The sequence below is a fragment of the Procambarus clarkii genome, chromosome 83 (genome assembly GCF_040958095.1).
Source record: "Procambarus clarkii isolate CNS0578487 chromosome 83, FALCON_Pclarkii_2.0, whole genome shotgun sequence".
Classification (NCBI taxonomy): domain Eukaryota; kingdom Metazoa; phylum Arthropoda; class Malacostraca; order Decapoda; family Cambaridae; genus Procambarus; species Procambarus clarkii.
Window position 1 is genome coordinate 14,524,501 of NC_091232.1, and position 20,330 is coordinate 14,544,830.

A 20,330-nucleotide genomic window follows, 5' to 3' on the forward strand; every position below is an offset into this window, starting at 1 on the left:
CCAGCGGGGACTGCAGACTGGCCAGCGGGGACTGCAGACTGGCCAGCGGGGACTGCAGACTGGCCAGCGGGGACTGCAGACTGGCCAGCGGGGACTGCAGACTGGCCAGCGGGGACTGCAGACTGGCCAGCGGGGACTGCAGACTGGCCAGCGGGGACTGCACACTGGCCAGCGAGGCTCAGAGACGTTGGCATATGGTTAGTAAAGTGTATGTTTACTGGTGATGATGAAAGATACTTGGCGTGTTAAGAGCAGCCAAGTTGCGCGCAGTACTCCTGCTGTTATTAGCGAGATTCCTAGTGATTTTCGATGGGCCAATTGTTTCAATGTGCGGGCAAGTGCCATGAACATTGCTTGGGGCATTTTCTCAGCTTGGGGTTACAGGAGGAAGGTTGCTGGAGATTACAAGTGGAAGGTTGCTGGAGATTACAAGTGGAAGGTTGCTGGGGATTACAAGTGGAAGGTTGCTGGGGATTACAAGTGGAAGGTTGCTGGAGATTACAAGTGGAAGGTTGCTGGAGATTACAAGTGGAAGGTTGCTGGGGATTACAAGTGGAAGGTTGCTGGGGATTACAAGTGGAAGGTTGCTGGGGATTACAAGTGGAAGGTTGCTGGGGATTACAAGTGGAAGGTTGCTGGGGATTACAAGTGGAAGGTTGCTGGGGATTACAAGTGGAAGGTTGCTGGGGATTACAAGTGGAAGGTTGCTGGGGATTACAAGTGGAAGGTTGCTGGGGATTACAAGTGGAAGGTTGCTGGAGATTACAAGTGGAAGGTTGCTGGAGATTACAAGTGGAAGGTTGCTGGAGATTACAAGTGGAAGGTTGCTGGAGATTACAAGTGGAAGGTTGCTGGGGATTACAAGTGGAAGGTTGCTGGGGATTACAAGTGGAAGGTTGCTGGAGATTACAAGTGGAAGGTTGCTGGGGATTACAAGTGGAAGGTTGCTGGGGATTACAAGTGGAAGGTTGCTGGGGATTACAAGTGGAAGGTTGCTGGGGATTACAAGTGGAAGGTTGCTGGGGATTACAAGTGGAAGGTTGCTGGGGATTACAAGTGGAAGGTTGCTGGAGATTAGAAGTGGAAGGTTGCTGGAGATTACAAGTGGAAGGTTGCTGGGGATTACAAGTGGAAGGTTGCTGGGGATTACAAGTGGAAGGTTGCTGGGGATTACAAGTGGAAGGTTGCTGGGGATTACAAGTGGAAGGTTGCTGGGGTACAAAAACTGGAAACAAAGAGGACAAAAGAAAGTGAGGGCAAATGTGCCATGAACCCAGTGTGGGGGAGGAGAGCCCTTAGGATGCCCAAGACAAGCACTTAGGGGTGCTGGGGTACAGGTGGAAGAATTCCAGTACACAAGTCTTCACACACAAGCAGCGATCTCTTTCACGCGGCGTTAATCCAGAAGGAAAACCCAATCTACAAGGGCTTTCGAGAAGAGCATGTCCCCTGGCGTCCCAGGGAAGCGATGTAGCGCAATGTGCCTTTAAGGACACAGAAGCACAATTTCCAGGCTATTTTGACTTTTCAAAGTGATACATTTAGGCAACTTTGTTCATTATGTGAAGAGGAATTTTAGTCGGGGACGCAAAATGGGATGTTTTGTTTAAAGGTGGAGCGTCGAACCACCACCAGATCCGAGGCTGAAAAAGGATGAAATTTCCCAACTAAACGTTTTAATAACATTTTTTTTTTTTTTTTTTTTTTTTTTTTTTGAGATATATACAAGAGTTGTTACATTCTTGTAGAGCCACTAGTACGCGTAGCGTTTCGGGCAAGTCCTTAATCCTATGGTCCCTGGAATACGATCCCCTGCCGCGAAGAATCGTTTTTTCATCCAAGTACACATTTTACTGTTGCGTTAAACAGAGGCTACAGTTAAGGAATTGCGCCCAGTAAATCCTCCCCGGCCAGGATACGAACCCATGACATAGCGCTCGCGGAACGCCAGGCGAGTGTCTTACCACTACACCACGGAGACTGCTTAACATTATAACAGGAAAGTGCTAGAAAAGATGTGTGGATGGTGACTAACACAAATATAATCATGAAACTACAGTTGCAGCAAATATTAAATGGATGAAATAGTTAAGCGAATGGAAGGGCAAAACTATGTTCAAAAGCTCATATAGTATCTGACTTAACAAAAACAATCAACGAATATCCAACCTTGGAAACTATGCAGTTGTTTACATGAAAGTTATTATTGGAGTCGGAATGCTGAAAGTGTGTAGACTTTAATCGGTGTCCACCAGTCCACCTGGTGGACTTTAATTTGGTCCACCAGTGTTTGGCCTGGTGGACCAAACTCTCACAAGTCAAGCCTGGCCTCGGGCCGGGCTTGGGGAGTAGAAGAACTCCCAGAACCCCATCAACCAGGTATATGTGGGCCTGCGGGCCGCTCCAAGCAACAGCCTGGTGGACCAAACTCTCACAAGTCAAGCCTGGCCTCGGGCCGGGCTTGGGGAGTAGAAGAACTCCCAGAACCCCATCAACCAGGTATCAACCAGGTAAGTGAGTCAGGGTTTCCTCTCTTGCACAATGGCTAGAATATTATTATTGTTGTTGATATAGAAAAGCAAAGAAAATCTGGTGTATGAGTCTCCTATGTTGACTATTTACCACGGGTAGTGGTCTGTGGTGACCATTCTAGCAGAGAACCTTAATAGTAGAGTTCCGGCATATTCTTGTGTCTAACATCGTTATAGTTTTGTGTTAGTTTTAGGGGCCTCGTAGCCTGGTGGATAGCGCGCAGGACTCGTAATTCTGTGGCGCGGGTTCGATTCCCACACGAGGCAGAAACAAATGGGCAAAGTTTCTTTCACCCTGAATGCCCCTGTTACCTAGCAGTAAATAGGTACCTGGGAGTTAGTCAGCTGTCACGGGCTGCTTCCTGGGGGTGGAGGCCTGGTCGAGGACCGGGCCGCCGGGACACTAAAAAAGCCCCGAAATCATCTCAAGATAATCTCAAGAAGATAGTCTAACAGCGGCGAGTGTGCGCTCATCCCCAGGCCTGAATCCTCATAATTTACCTCTATATCTAATCATTAACATGAATAAATGAAACTAGTTTGAACTTCAGTAAACATTTTGACGGTTTCGATAGCAGCACACGACAATATCAATGTATCATGTCGGTGGGTGACACTAGGTTAATGATCCTATAGTTACGTAGATCGTTAACAATTTTCGAACCCTTGAGGTTACCTTGAGGTGCTTCCGGGGCTTAGTGTCCCCGCGGCCCGGTCGTCGACCAGACCTCCTGGTTGCTGGACTGATCAACCAGGCTGTTAGACGCGGCTGCTCGCAGCCTGACGTATGAGTCACAGCCTGGTTGACCCTAACTTAAGAACCCTAACTTAAGAACCCTAACTTAAGAACCCTAACTTAAGAACCCTAACTTAAGAACCCTAACTTAAGAACCCTAACTTAAGAACCCTAACTTAAGAATATATATACAAAAATAACTCATGCGCTGAATTTGTATTTTTTATTGTATTGTATAAGTACGAACAAGAAGATTTTTCATAAATTATTTAATTTTTCCACAGTTTTTCTCATGAAATAATAAAGTTTTCATTATATAATATATGATTGCAATTTTATGTTGAGTCAAAACTAACATAGAAATTTGATCAAGCCTAATCTACCTAACCTAACCTATCCAAACCTATCCTAGTCTATCATAATTAAGTCAGTAATTCGTGTTCCTAATATTATAGATTATTATTGTTAGAACCAATCTAGAAAGAAATATTTGAAAATAACAAAAATCATTCGGCCTTAAAGCAAATCGGACCTTGCATACTAGCCAAATAGTGCAGTTCTTACACGACAAAATATATTTTATATATATATATATATATATATATATATATATATATGTCGTACCTAATAGCCAGAACTCACTTCTCAGCCTACTATGCAAGGCCCGATTTGCCTAATAAGCCAAGTTTTCATGAATTAATTGTTTTTCGACTACTTAACCTACCTAACCTAACCTAACTTTTTCGGCTACCTAACCTAACCTATAAAGATAGGTTAGGTTAGGTAGGGTTGGTTAGGTTCGGTCAAATATCTACGTTAATTTTAACTCCAATAAAGAAAAATTGACCTCATACATAATGAAAAGGGTAGCTTTATCATTTCATAAGAAAAAAATTAGAGAATATATATTAATTCAGGAAAACTTGGCTTATTAGGCAAATCGGGCCTTGAATAGTAGGCCAAAAAGTGCGTTCTGGCTACTAGGTACGACATTATATATATATATATATATATATATATATATATATATATATATATATATATATATATATATATATATATATAATATATATATATTGTACACATAGCCACAACACCCTCTTACCTTCCATCTGCTGCCCTCAGCACTTCCAACTCCCTCTCATAACTCGCCCACGCCTCTCTCTCCAAGACAATCCAACTTTTCAAAATGCAGGACGCAGTTCCAGACCAGCAAAATATACAGTGCCTTCCAGCTAGAGTGTCTCTGCTGTCTAACAACCTCAACACGAAAGGTTTTCTTAAAGTTTATGTCTGGAAAGAAAGGGAATTCTCTGTATTTCTCTGGAAATACAGAAATGTCCTAGAAAGAGGTTCCGAGCCAAGCAGGGCAGCGCTTGATGGATACGGGATAAGTTGTTACATCCAATATTGATGGAGATGTATCTAAGGGGATCAATTGGATAGCAGATGTGAGCGCAATAAGTAAATGAAAGAACGAGAGAGTAAATGAAAAAAACGAGAGAGTAAATGAAAAAAACGAGAGAGTAAATGAAAGAACGGGAGAGTAAATGAAAGAACGGGAGAGTAAGTGTGAGAACGAGAGAGTAAATGAGAGAAGTATTAACAGAAACAGGAAAACAGCCCGACAAGTTGACATAATATATTTTATGATAAATAACGTTCCCAGAGAGATGTCACATCACTACCCAGGAACTACAAGTTAAAACTCCTTCCAAAAATATTTCTGCCGAAAATTAGAAACATTACTGTTGTGCAATAATAGACCAGCGGAGGCAATTTATGCTCCTGGTGGTGATTAAAACGGCAAATCTCTTCCAAAACTATAAATTACCTACAAAAACTACGATAAAGATTGATATAAATTTTAATGAAACTATAATTTTTTTAAGTATTTAAAGTTTTAATTTAAAATGTGTGATAAGGTGCTGAAGTATATCAGATAGAAACCGGAACTTCGCCAGAGGACCAGGATTGACTTGTATGGGCAAAGATATTCATTTTAACACCAGGAATCTTCAGAGGCAGTTGTTGTGTCAATGTAGCCGGCGGCTGAACGGACAGAACACTGGACGCGTGATCCTGTGGTTCCGGGTTCGATCCCGAGCGTCGGGGAGAAACAATGGGCAGAGTTTCTTTCTCCCTGATGCCCCTGTTACCTAGCAGTAACAGTACCTGGTACCTGGGAGTTAGTCAGCTGTCACGGGCTGCTTCCTGGGGTTGGAGGCCTGGTCATGGATCGGGCCGCGGGGGCACTAAAGCCCCGAAATCACCTAAAGATAGCCCATCGAGAAGCACTACCTTGTGGTTACCCTGTGATAGTTCCGAGGATCATCGTCCCCACGGCTCGGTTTCTGACAAGGACTCCTAGTTGGTTGGTGGTATGGTCAACCAGACTGTTGGACGCAGCTGCTCGCCTCCTGACGCATGAATCTTGCAACCCGTTCTCGCAAATTCGTAAAGTCAATATTGACTTAATAAATAAGTGCATAGGTGACATACTAAACATAATAGATACCCTTAAAAAGCTTCATAGAAAACACCGACCTTACCTAACCTTGTTAGTATCTTAAGATAAGCATCTTATAGCTTCGTAATTACAATTGTTACTTAACCAATTATAGGTATAGGTTAAGTAATAATTGTAATTACAAAGCAATAAGATGCTTATCTGAAGATACTAACAAGGTTAGGTAAGGTCGGTGTTTTCTATGAAGCTTTTTAAGGGTATCTATTATGTTTAGTATATCACCTATGCACGTAGTTAATAAGTCAATATTGACTTTACGAATTTGCGAGAACGGGTTGGAATCTTGGCCTGAGTGGTCAGGTATCCTTTAAAGGTGTTTGTCGAGTTATCTTTTGAACCCTGATAGGTCGGCCAGGTATGCCGGCTTATGTAGCAAGGATGCAATGAAAAGCATTCCGCACATGAAGAGCTGCCATAGGCACAATCAGAGAACACTGTATAAACATCAGAGGTCCGCGGTTGTTCAACGTCCTCCCAGCAAGCATAAGAAATATTGCCGGAACAACCGTGGACATTTTCAAGAGGAAACTAGATTTATTCCTCCAAGGAGTGCCGGACCAACCGGGCTGTGGTGGGTATGTGGGCCTGCGGGCCGCTCCAAGCAACAGCCTGGTGGACCAAACTCTCACAAGTCAAGCCTGGCCTCGGGCCGGGCTTGGGGAGTAGAAGAACTCCCAGAACCCCATCAACCAGATATCAACATGTTTGAGCGAGAACGGCGATAAATGAATTAGAGAGAAAGCTCTTTCTACTACTTGAGGAAAATACCTCGCAAATTCAAGTGGACAGAGACTGGTTGGCTGACTAGGAAGACAACACATTTGAAAACTATAATTTGGCATTTAATATAAAGCATGAGACTAGAACACCAGGGCCCAGATTCACGAAAGCACTTACGCAAGCACTTACGAACGTGTACATCTTTCCTCAATCTTTGACGGCTTTGGTTACATTTATTAAACAGTTTACAAGCATGAAAAACTTGCCAATCAACTGTTGTTATTGTTATTAACAGCCTCCTGGTACTTCCGAGCTCCTTAACTGTTTAATAATTGGAAACAAAGCCCTCAAAGATTGAGAAAAGATGTACAGGTTCGTAAGTGTTTGCGTAAGTGCTTCGTGAATCTGGCCCCAGCTGTTCAAATTGGCTACTAGGAAGAGCACTAGGAAGAGCTACACTGGATCAGGGAATCTGAAATCAATAATAAAATGTAAATAACCTTAGAGGCACAATGACGGTAGAGTCATCAAGAGTAGCGAGCAGCTCATCTTGGATCAATATTAGAACCCATCTTATTCCTGATTTATGTGAATAATCTCCCAGTCGGTATAGACGTTTCATAAATATTTGCTGATGTATAAAAAATGATGAGGATAGGCATTGAGGACGACCTCAGTAAGTTACTGATATAGACAAATAGCATGGATTGTCTAACAAGTGGCTGCTAGTGGTTAACTTAAATAATATAGTAAATTAATAAATGTGGGTACTGTGGGAAGGAATCAAGAAGATATCCAAAGTGTAAATAGAAGAAACGTTTAATGAAGAAGGACAAGAGAAAGTATCTGGGTGTAGACATACGGAACCTATCCACAGTGGAGCACATCCCGCCAAACACACACCGAAACTACGACGTTGGTACAACGTTCGAACAAGTTTTAACACCTCCTAACCAGTTATAACAACCAATATAGCAAGTTGTAACAACGTTCTAATACGTCATAAACACGTTAAACCAAGATGTAACAACTTTATTACAAGTTGTAACAAGCGGAAAATAGAGACAGTTTCGGTTTGTGTTTGCAGGGATTAACCATGCAGGTATCATCAGCTAAATTTGCAAGATTGACTGCAATCTTTGAGTTAACAGACATGTGACCGAGTCTTCCGGACAATACATACCCCATATTAGACCAGCTCTGGAGGATGTAGGACTACCACGGTGAGCATAACTCATCCAATTAAACATAGCTGGAAAAAGTTGTCACCAGATTAGTCTCAGAGCTAAGATATGAAAGTCTGAAGTATCGAAAGAAATAAGGGAATTACTTCTCACGTCACTGAAAAAGAAGACGAAACAGGAGATGCGATCACGATAAACTAAATACTTACTTATAATGTATATAATAAAGTAGCTGTCACAACTGTTAGAAAAATGAGAGGTGGGATAACAAGAACTTTTCAAACACGAAATGTCAATCCAATGCTACTCTGAGACTCCAGTGCTATCTAGGGTGGAATATTGGTGCACACTAACAGCCCCATTAAATACTAGAGAAGTTGCTGACCTGGAGAACTTACAGGTAACTTTCGCTGCTCAAATTCATTCAATAAAACACCCAAATTATTAAGTCCTCTTAAATACATCTAAATGTACTCTCTGGAGCGCAGAAGATATATATAATAATTTACACCTGTAGAATATTAAGAGGACTTTGTTCCAAACACGGAGGCATGGCAGAATGTGCCAAATAGACCCATTGAAGCGTAGAGTTGCAATATATCAAATAAATCCCAAAATCCCAAAATCCCAAACGAGCCACTAGGATATGCAATAGCATTCGGTATCTGAGTGGAAACGGAACCTGTACACCAAGTCGTTTAAAGGGTCGAAATATGAGACTCAGGAGTTGAAGTTGAGCTCTGCAGGTGTAGAGAGACGAGAACACACGCCCCAGCGCGCTCACACACACACACACACACGAGCACTTTCTGTGCCAGCAGAAATAAAGCAAATTTATTTGACGCAGAATTCCCATTTATGTTTACGACCTCAGAGAGGCCGTATGCGTGTATTTCCATCGCGGAATTGGAACACAACTTTTCCCTGGCGGAAGAAAACGACATATTCGTACCCTGGAAAAAATAGGAAGAGGTTATTCCGAATCTAAAAAAACTTGGGCTTCCAGAAAATAAAAACGCGATGGTGTCTATAATGCACATTCTAACGCTACAAATATACGCAGAAAGGGTAAACTGTGTCAGAGAAGGGAAACTTATTATTGTGGTATAAGCAGACTGAAGAGGATATTTTCGTCTGAAGCAATTTGTTTGTTTGTTGTGTAAGTCTGTGAATAGTAATGGAAGAGTTGGGAGCTCAGTAGGAGAGCACGGATGCCAGTGGAAGGTGAAAGTGGGGATAAAAGGGACGAGAGGCAGGAATAGGGACGAGAGGCAGGAATAGGGACGAGAGGCAGGAATAGGGACGAGAGGCAGGAATAGGGACGCGAGGCGAGAATAGGGACGCGAGGCGAGAATAGGGAGAGAAAAAATATTTGTGGTTACACAACGATACAATTTGCGAATGCGTCTATGAGATCTGCATGGGCGAACAAACCTAATAATGGGTTGAAATAAACGAAATCCAAAAACCATATACAACCTTAACAACGCAGATAAACAGTATATAACAATAAGCTGCTAAAGCCATACAGGCTGAGCATTTTTTTTTATAATCTTCGATTACATTGAAAATTTCATTCCGTCAGTCGGGTGTTAGATGTAACAGACAAATACACACACATTAACATTGCTGCGTTTTATTGAAATTTTCATTGTTGTCTACTATAATTCATTGATATTATTCGTTGAACAGCATCGCGATCTCCTTCGCTTTGTCTTATCATAGTCATCCTTATCTATTCCTGCCCTCGGGGGGCGGGTAGAGGGGGGGGGGGGCGCCGGAGAACGAAATGGTAAAGTAGTAAAAACATAACAGTTTTCTAAAGGAGAAAGGAAAGTATTGGGAGACGTCAGTTGGCTTGAGAGAACGCACCCTCCATGCTGTAGCGCATGGAAGCTCATGCAATACCAGAGGAAGAGCCTGAGCCTGAAGCATTGAGGGTGTGGTCCCTGGCGGTGTTTGGTGGGTATGGAGGTGGTCCCTGGCAGTGTTTGGTGGGTATGGAGGTGGTCCCTGGCAGTGTTTGGTAGATATGGAGGTGGTCCCTGCCGGTGTTTGGTGGGTATGGAGGTGGTCCCTGGCGGTGTTTGGTGGGTATGGAGGTGGTCCCTGGCGGTGTTTGGTGGGTATGGAGGTGGTCCCTGGCGGTGTTTGGTGGGTATGGAGGTGGTCCCTGGCGGTGTTTGGTGGGTATGGAGGTGGTCCCTGGCAGTGTTTGGTAGATATGGAGGTGGTCCCTGCCGGTGTTTGGTGGGTATGGAGGTGGTCCCTGGCAGTGTTTGGTAGATATGGAGGTGGTCCCTGCCGGTGTTTGGTGGGTATGGAGGTGGTCCCTGGCGGTGTTTGGTGGGTATGGAGGTGGTCCCTGGCGGTGTTTGGTGGGTATGGAGGTGGTCCCTGGCGGTGTTTGGTGGGTATGGAGGTGGTCCCTGGCGGTGTTTGGTAGGTATGGAGGTGGTCCCTGGCGGTGTTTGGTAGGTATGGAGGTGGTCCCTGGCGGTGTTTGGTAGGTATGGAGGTGGTCCCTGGCGGTGTTTGGTGGGTATGGAGGTGGTCCCTGGCGGTGTTTGGTGGGTATGGAGGTGGTCCCTGGGGGTGTTTGGTGGGTATGGAGGAGGTCCCTGGCGGTGTTTGGTGGGTATGGAGGTGGTCCCTGGCGATGTTTGGTGGGTATGGAGGTGGTCCCTGGCGGTGTTTGGTAGGTATGGAGGTGGTCCCTGGCGGTGTTTGGTAGGTATGGAGGTGGTCCCTGGCGGTGTTTGGTAGGTATGGAGGTGGTCCCTGGCGGTGTTTGGTAGGTATGGAGGTGGTCCCTGGCGGTGTTTGGTAGGTATGGAGGTGGTCCCTGGCGGTGTTTGGTGGGTATGGAGGTGGTCCCTGGCGGTGTTTGGTGGGTATGGAGGTGGTCCCTGGCGGTGTTTGGAAGGTATGGAGGTGGTCCCTGGCGGTGTTTGGTGAGTATGGAGGTGGTCCCTGGCGGTGTTTGGTGAGTATGGAGGTGGTCCCTGGCGGTGTTTGGTGAGTATGGAGGTGGTCCCTGACGGTGTTTGGTGAGTATGGAGGTGGTCCCTGGCGGTGTTTGGTGGGTATGGAGGTGGTCCCTGGCGGTGTTTGGTGGGTATGGAGGTGGTCCCTGGCGGTGTTTGGTGGGTACTGAGGTGGTCCCTGGCGGTGTTTGGTGGGTACTGAGGTGGTCCCTGGCGGTGTTTGGTGGGTACTGAGGTGGTCCCTGGCGGTGTTTGGTGGGTACTGAGGTGGTCCCTGGCGGTGTTTGGTGGGTACTGAGGTGGTCCCTGGCGGTGTTTGGTAGGTATGGAGGTGGTCCCTGGCGGTGTTTGGTGGGTATGGAGGTGGTCCCTGGCGGTGTTTGGTGGGTATGGAGGTGGTCCCTGGCGGTGTTTGGTAGGTATGGAGGTGGTCCCTGGCGGTGTTTGGTAGGTATGGAGGTGGTCCCTGGCGGTGTTTGGTAGGTATGGAGGTGGTCCCTGGCGGTGTTTGGTAGGTATGGAGGTGGTCCCTGGCGGTGTTTGGTAGGTATGGAGGTGGTCCCTGGCGGTGTTTGGTAGGTATGGAGGTGGTCCCTGGCGGTGTTTGGTAGGTATGGAGGTGGTCCCTGGCGGTGTTTGGTAGGTATGGAGGCGGTCCCTGGCGGTGTTTGGTGGGTATGGAGGCGGTCCCTGGCGGTGTTTGGTGGGTATGGAGGCGGTCCCTGGCGGTGTTTGGTGGGTATGGAGGTGGTCCCTGGCGGTATTTGGTGGGTATGGAGGTGGTCCCTGGCGGTATTTGGTGGGTATGGAGGTGGTCCCTGGCGGTGTTGGTGGGTATGGAGGTGGTCCCTGGCGGTGTTTGGTGAGTATGGAGGTGGTCCCTGGCGGTGTTTGGTGAGTATGGAGGTGGTCCCTGGCGGTGTTTGGTAGGTATGGAGGTGGTCCCTGGCGGTGTTTGGTAGGTATGGAGGTGGTCCCTGGCGGTGTTTGGTAGGTATGGAGGTGGTCCCTGGCGGTGTTTGGTAGGTATGGAGGTGGTCCCTGGCGGTGTTTGGTAGGTATGGAGGTGGTCCCTGGCGGTGTTTGGTAGGTATGGAGGTGGTCCCTGGCGGTGTTTGGTAGGTATGGAGGAGGTCCCTGGCGGTGTTTGGTAGGTATGGAGGTGGTCCCTGGCGGTGTTTGGTAGGTATGGAGGTGGTCCCTGGCGGTGTTTGGTAGGTATGGAGGTGGTCCCTGGCGGTGTTTGGTAGGTATGGAGGTGGTCCCTGGCGGTGTTTGGTAGGTATGGAGGTGGTCCCTGGCGGTGTTTGGTAGGTATGGAGGTGGTCCCTGGCGGTGTTTGGTAGGTATGGAGGTGGTCCCTGGCGGTGTTTGGTGGGTATGGAGGTGGTCCCTGGCGGTGTTTGGTAGGTATGGAGGTGGTCCCTGGCGGTGTTTGGTAGGTATGGAGGTGGTCCCTGGCGGTGTTTGGTAGGTATGGAGGTGGTCCCTGGCGGTGTTTCGTAGGTATGGAGGTGGTCCCTGGCGGATTTTCGTAGGTATGGAGGTGGTCCCTGGCGGTGTTTCGTAGGTATGGAGGTGGTCCCTGGCGGTGTTTGGTAGGTATGGAGGTGGTCCCTGGCGGTGTTTGGTAGGTATGGAGGTGGTCCCTGGCGGTGTTTGGTAGGTATGGAGGTGGTCCCTGGCGGTGTTTGGTGGGTATGGAGGTGGTCCCTGGCGGTGTTTGGTAGGTATGGAGGTGGTCCCTGGCGGTGTTTGGTTGGTATGGAGGTGGTCCCTGGCGGTGTTTGGTAGGTATGGAGGTGGTCCCTGGCGGTGTTTCGTAGGTATGGAGGTGGTCCCTGGCGGTGTTTCGTAGGTATGGAGGTGGTCCCTGGCGGTGTTTCGTAGGTATGGAGGTGGTCCTTGGCGGTGTTTGGTGAGTATGGAGGTGGTCCTTGGCGGTGTTTGGTGAGTATGGAGGTGGTCCCTGGCGGTGCTTGGTGAGTATGGAGGTGGTCCCTGGCGGTGTTTGGTGAGTATGGAGGTGGTCCCTGGCGGTGTTTGGTGAGTATGGAGGTGGTCCCTGGCGGTGTTTGGTGAGTATGGAGGGGGTTTGCCGGCTGGCAAGGGTTGGTGAAGGAAAAGTCTAGCAATGATTGGATAAAATGGCCGGTTTCGAAATGGTAGCAAGGGGCAAGTGCAGGACAGGTGAGTGTCCGGAGTGAGGGGAGGATTTAGAGCCCGAAAGTGCTAGAAAAGTGTAGAGCAAGTGCCTGAAGCGGTAGAGGAAGTAGCACTGGTAGAGGGAAAGCGAGTACTGTAGTTTGGAAGGCGGCAAGGAGTTAAGAGTGAAAGAGGAAAGTTAACAGGAGAGGTAAAGTGATGACAATAATGAGATAAAAGGGACAGAACAAAGGCAAACTTAGCAAAACAACACGAATTATGGAATGTTTACATTTGAAGGTTTTCGGAAGAGTATAGCTGTAAAAATCGTTGATGGAAGGAAGGAGGATGTCTTCAAGAGGCATTTAGGCAAGTTCTTGCAAGAAATGCCGCACTAACCAAGCTGTAGTGCATATGTGGGCCAGCGGGCCGCTCCTAGCAACAGCCTGTTGGACCAAGTAACCGCAAGTTGAGCAGAAGAAGAACTCCCGAAACCCTCTACAGGTACAATGAAGAGTACAAGAGAAGAGACGGAATACGACAGTCGGAGAGACATATATGATACAAACAAAGACTAAAGAAACGCAAGGGAAGGCAGGAACGTGGGAGATACATATGACGAAATAAAGAAAAACAGAATGAATAATAAAGGTTGGGTAAGGCGGCCGTGGGGGTGGGAGGGAGTGTGAGGGAGGCAAGAAAGAGAGACTGGAGCAGGGAGGGTCAGAAGGGGTGACGGGAGGGACAGGGGTAGAGGAGGGAGGAGCGAAGCACAAAAGAAATGCGTAGTCGTTGCTTTGCCGCCCCCTGTAAATCACCAGAATGGGAGGGAGGGAGGTCGGAAATAGGAAGGGAAAAGGTGCCAAAGAGGATGGACAAATAGGAAAAGAGGGAAGAGGAAGTGTGTGTGTGTAGGAGGCGTCAGCTTTAAGTCAATCGCCCGAAACCTTCAGTTTGTGACGCAGTTGACAGGTTTCTCGATGTTTTGCGTGAGACGAGAGATAAGGAAACACGCCCCATGTAACCCAACCCATCCCCCTTCCCCCATCCCCACGCCACTTCTTCCTTCAACTGTCCTCTAACTCTTCCTCCTCCTTTTCTTCCTTCCACAATCCTCCTCCTCCTCCTCTTCTGCCTTCCCTAGTCCCCCCCTCCTCCCTATTCCTCTTCCTCCTCCTCCCTCCCCACTCCCCATTTCTTCCTCTCTTCCTATTTCTCCCCCTTCAAACCCAATCACTCCCTCGGGAGGCCTCAGACCACATGAGGTGTGCCACATGGACCAATGAGACTACATGTGTCAATATAAAATATTAATTTTTTCGTCTTTGCATTTTAACTACAGGAACTAGTTAAATTTTCAAAACATTATACCTTTGATTTTGTGAATAACACACCAGACCTTGTTAGTATGTCTATATACATTATACATATCTTGCTAATGAAGAAAATATCCAGGAATATGGAATATTAAAATAGTAATAATTTAATAAGTTTCTGGCGAATGATCAATGTTATGGGACATCACCAGTCCTGACCATCGCGTATAATAATAATAATAATAATAATAATAATAATAATAATAATAATAATAATAATAATAATAATAGAGAAGGGTAACAGAAGCCATGGTGAGGATTCGAACCTGCATATTTCACACTCCCAAGTATGCGCTCTAAACTCGGCCACGACGTGCTCACCAGCAATGGGACATGGGATTGTAATGAATCCCCTAAGGTTCCCGAGGCGTCCACTGAAGCCCTCTCAGTATTTCACGCATTGACAACCTGAACTCTGGCTGTGGTATAGGGGATCTTGCTCCAACATGCACTCTGGCTGTGGTATAGTGGTTCTAGCTCCAACATGCACTCTGGCTGTGGTATAGTGGTTCTAGCTCCAACATGCACTCTGGCTGTGGTATAGTGGTTCATGCTCCTACCTGCACTCTGGCTGTGGTATAGTGGTTCTAGCTCCAACATGCACTCTGGCTGTGGTATAGTGGTTCATGCTCCTACCTGCACTCTGGCTGTGGTATAGGGGTTCATGCTCCTACCTGCACTCTGGCTGTGGTATAGGGGTTCATGCTCCTACCTGCACTCTGGCTGTGGTATAGGGGTTCATGCTCCTACCTGCACTCTGGCTGTGGTATAGTGGTTCTAGCTCCAACATGCACTCTGGCTGTGGTATAGTGGTTCATGCTCCTACCTGCACTCTGGCTGTGGTATAGGGGTTCATGCTCCTACCTGCACTCTGGCTGTGGTATAGGGGTTCATGCTCCTACCTGCACTCTGGCTGTGGTATAGTGGTTCATACTCCAACATGCACTCTGGCTGTGGTATAGGGGATCTTGCTCCAACATGCACTCTGGCTGTGGTATAGGGGTTCATGCTCCAACATGCACTCTGGCTGTGGTATAGGGGTTCATGCTCCAACATGCACTCTGGCTGTGGTATAGGGGATCTTGCTCCAACCTGCACTCTGGCTGTGGTACAGGGGATCTTGCTCCAACATGCACTCTGGCTGTGGTATAGGGGTTCATGCTCCAACATGCAATCTGGCTCTGGTATAGGGGTTCATGCTCCAACCTGCACTCTGGCTGTGGTATTGGGGTTCTAGCTCCAACATGCACTCTGGCTGTGGTACAGGGGTTCATGCTCCAACATGCACTCTGGCTGTGGTATAGGGGATCTTGCTCCAACCTGCACTCTGGCTGTGGTATAGGGGTTCATGCTCCAACCTGCACTCTGGCTGTGGTATAGGGAATCTTGCTCCAACATGCACTCTGGCTGTGGTATAGGGGTTCATGCTCCAACATGCACTCTGGCTGTGGTATAGGGGATCTTGCTCCAACATGCACTCTGGCTGTGGTATAGGGGTTCATGCTCCAACATGCACTCTGGCTGTGGTATAGGGGATCTTGCTCCAACATGCACTCTGGCTGTGGTATAGGGGTTCATGCTCCAACATGCACTCTGGCTGTGGTATAGGGGATCTTGCTCCAACATGCACTCTGGCTGTGGTATAGGGGTTCATGCTCCAACATGCACTCTGGCTGTGGTATAGGGGATCTTGCTCCAACATGCACTCTGGCTGTGGTACAGGGGTTCATGCTCCAACATGCACTCTGGCTGTGGTATAGGGGATCTTGCTCCAACATGCACTATGGCTGTGGTATAGGGGTTCATGCTCCAACATGCACTCTGGCTGTGGTATAGGGGATCTTGCTCCAACCTGCACTCTGGCTGTGGTATAGTGGTTCATGCTCCAACATGCACTCTGGCTATGGTATAGGGGTTCTTGCTCCTACCTGCACTATGGCTGTGGTACAGGGGTTCATGCTCCAACATGCACTCTGGCTGTGGTACAGGGGTTCATGCTCCAACATTCACTCTGGCTGTGGTACAGGGGATCTTGCTCCAACGCTTCTCTTCAAATTCACAAAGAAATCACATTACCGTGATGCATCAATCAGAACATCAGTACAAGGCAGTGTGCAGGTTCGAATCCTCATCAGACTTCTACTGACTTTCTCGTCGAGACATCACGTAAATGTGTTTTGTTTGTGCAATGTGATGATGATAATAATAAATTATGTTATTATTAATTATTATCATTCAGATTTAGAAATGATTACATATGAGTGGTTACTTAATAGGTACAGCATTTATATTTCAGAAATACACTAATTACGTACAGGGAAGCAGAGCAGACTCCTCTACAGGTGTTGACTCCTCTGCAGGTGTTGACGCCTCTACAGGTGTTGACGCCTCTGGTAGACACTAACACAGCTGTACTCACCTAGTTGTACTCACCTAGTTGTGCTTGCGGGGGTTGAGCTCTGGCTCTTTGGTCCCGCCTCTCAACTGTCAACTAAAGCTGTGTTCTGATCTTCGTGAACACTTGCACACACGTGTGGCAGATGGGTAGAAACAAGAAAAGGAACAATGTAATGATTTAAAAAGAAGTTATGGAGAAATAATTTGATTATGAGCAGGATTTTCTGTTTACAATGCTTGTTTGGTCTGCTGTGTGTTCTCTGAAAATGGTTTACATTCACTGTTAGATCCTCACCATCTTCACGTCTAACCTTCAGATTCTCTGCACCGACAATCGTTCAACATTAGATATAATTTTCTCATTGCCTGAAAAATTAACACCTTCCTAAAAAAATAGTTAACCCAGCATAGAAATGAGCATGTTGCTGTTAGTGCTCCAAAAATACCATTACTATTACCATAACTACAGGTGACAAATGCTCACTTGCCTCACTCCTATGACATCCCTGGGTCGACACAGTGAAAATTATATGAATTTCCAATGACAAGACAATATGAACATTGATATGTCAAGACATGCAAAAATAGCTGGCAAACAATGTGCTCAAGCAGCTTCCACTGTAGGAGGTTATCTTGAGATGATTTCGGGGCTTTAGTGTCCCCGCGGCCCGGTCCTCAATCAGGCCTCCACCCCCAGGAAGCAGCCCGTGACAGCTGACTAATACCCAGGTACCTATTTTACTGCTAGGTAACAGGGGCATAGGGTGAAAGAAACTCTGCCCATTGTTTCTCGCCGGCGCCTGGGATCGAACCCAGGACCACAGGATCACAAGTCCAGCGTGCTGTCCGCTCGGCCGACCGGCTCCCTACCCTGTGTCACAAGGCAGCGAGACAACAGCAGTTCTCAAGAGTACATCTCAAGCATGTTTGTTCCGCGTAACCCAGCTGTTGCTGAGATATTTTTTGATCATACTTTTCCACAAAATTAGTGATGTCTGTCCTCATAAGTCCTCTCGGGAGATGTCTCTAAGAGGACTCACGCTTGGCCAAGATCTATTCACAGCAAGCAATCTAGTTGTTTACTGTCTGAAGGGAGATGCTGTCGAGGCAAACAAGCAACATATGCTGTCGAGGCAAGCAAGCAACATATGCCGTTGAGGCAAGCAAGCAACATATGCTGTCGAGGCAAGCAAGCAACATATGCCGTTGAGGCAAGCAAGCAACATATGCTGTCGAGGCAAACAAGCAACATATGCTGTCGAGGCAAACAAGCAACATATGCTGTCGAGGCAAACAAGCAACATATGCTGTCGAGGCAAACAAGCAACATATGCTGTCGAGGCAAGCAAGCAACATATGCTGTCGAGGCAAACAAGCAACATATGCTGTCGAGGCAAACAAGCAACATATGCTGTCGAGGCAAACAAGCAACATATGCTGTCGAGGCAAACAAGCAACATATGCTGTCGAGGCAAGCAAGCAACATATGCCGTTGAGGCAAGCAAGCAACATATGCCGTTGAGGCAAGCAAGCAAGCAACATATGGCGTTGAGGCAAGCAAGCAAGCAACATTTGCCGTCGAGGCAAGCAAGCAACATATGCCGTTGAGGCAAGCAAGCAACATTTGCCGTCGAGGCAAGCAAGCAAGCAACATATGCCGTTGAGGCAAGCAAGCAAGCAACATATGCCGTTGAGGCAAGCAAGCAACATATGCCGCTGAGGCAAGCAAGCAACATATGCCGCTGAGGCAAGCAAGCAACATACGTCGTTGAGGCAAGCAAGCAACATATGCCGCTGAGGCAAGCAAGCAACATATGCCGCTGAGGCAAGCAAGCAACATATGCCGCTGAGGCAAGCAAGCAACATATGCCGCTGAGGCAAGCAAGCAACATATGCCGCTGAGGCAAGCAACATATGCCGCTGAGGCAAGCAAGCAACATACGCCGCTGAGGCAAGCAAGCAACATACGCCGCTGAGGCAAGCAAGCAACATACGCCGCTGAGGCAAGCAAGCAACATACGCCGCTGAGGCAAGCAAGCAACATACGCCGCTGAGGCAAGCAAGCAACATACGCCGCTGAGGCAAGCAAGCAACATACGCCGCTGAGGCAAGCAAGCAACATACGCCGCTGAGGCAAGCAAGCAACATATGCCGTTGAGGCAAGCAAGCAAGCAACATATGCCGTTGAGGCAAGCAAGCAAGCAAGCAACATATGCCGTTGAGGCAAGCAAGCAACATATGCCGTTGAGGCAAGCAAGCAACATATGCCGTTGAGGCAAGCAAGCAACATATGCCGTTGAGGCAAGCAAGCAACATATGCCGTTGAGGCAAGCAAGCAACATATGCCGTTGAGGCAAGCAAGCAACATATGCCGTTGAGGCAAGCAAGCAACATATGCCGTTGAGGCAAGCAAGCAACATATGCCGCTGAGGCAAGCAAGCAACATATGCCGCTGAGGCAAGCAAGCAACATATGCCGTTGAGGCAAGCAAGCAACATATGCCGTTGAGACAAGCAAGCAACATATGCCGTTGAGGCAAGCAACATATGCCGTTGAGGCAAGCAAGCAACATATGCCGTTGAGGCAAGCAAGCAACATATGCCGTTGAGGCAAGCAAGCAACACATACTGAGCATCAATGGTAAAAATCAGGTACGAAATTAAGTGCTGATCGCACAGTCGGCATTTGGCTGACAATAACAGTAACAGAGAAGCATCACGAGATTGGCAGCAGCTCCTAAACATCCAACGTGGTTGGAAAATTAATGCCTTTAGAATATATTTTCGGCATACGAATGTTCGCTGATGCGTTAATGTATAATTAACCACATTTTCGAACTCGAGAAACAGGACTACTACTGTTGAATGAGCAGGAATATGTTTCGGTGTTTGAAATGTAATTATTCAGCGAAGTTCTGTGACGACTGAGGGCAATATTGAGCGTGCTCTCACTGTGAACGCCGGTGGACCCCGTGAGGCAAGTTCATGGTGGTAATCTTGACCTGAGATGCAGGTAACTTTATTGTCTCTCTATGAGAGTCTGTTAGTCTGTATGCCTGACTGTCAGTCATAGAGCCGTCTGTCGACTAACATAGCTGTCGTTGCAACCCGTTCTCGCACTTGCTACTAGTCAATATTGGCGTATTTAATAAGTGCATATGTGACATACTAATTGATTGTGAATATTTTAGTTTACCTTGAAAAGCTTCATAGAAAACACCGACCTCACCTAACCTTCTTAGTATGTTAAGATAAGCATCTTATTGCTTCTTAATTACAATTATTACTTAACCTATACCGTTGATAGGTTAAGTAATAATTGTAAATAAGAAGCAATAAGATGCTTATCTTAGCATACTAAGAAGGTTAGGTAAGGTCGGTGTTTTCTATGAAGCTTTTCAAGGTAAACTAAAATATTCACAATCAATTAGTATGTCACATATGCACTTATTAAATACGCCAATATTGATTGTAAGCAAGTGCGAGAACGGGTTAGTCTGCTGACTGTCGGTCATTATGTTTTCCAGTAGTTCATTATCATTCCCAACCGCAGACCTGTGTGATTACCTGGATCTTACCTGGAGAGAGTCTCGGGAGTTTTTCTACTCCCCGAGCCCGGCCTGAGGCCAGGCTCAACTTGTGATAACTTAGATTTGTATTGATTTTTTTACCCGATAATAACAATTCGCACAAACACAGTCTAACTTATGAGTGTAACACTCACT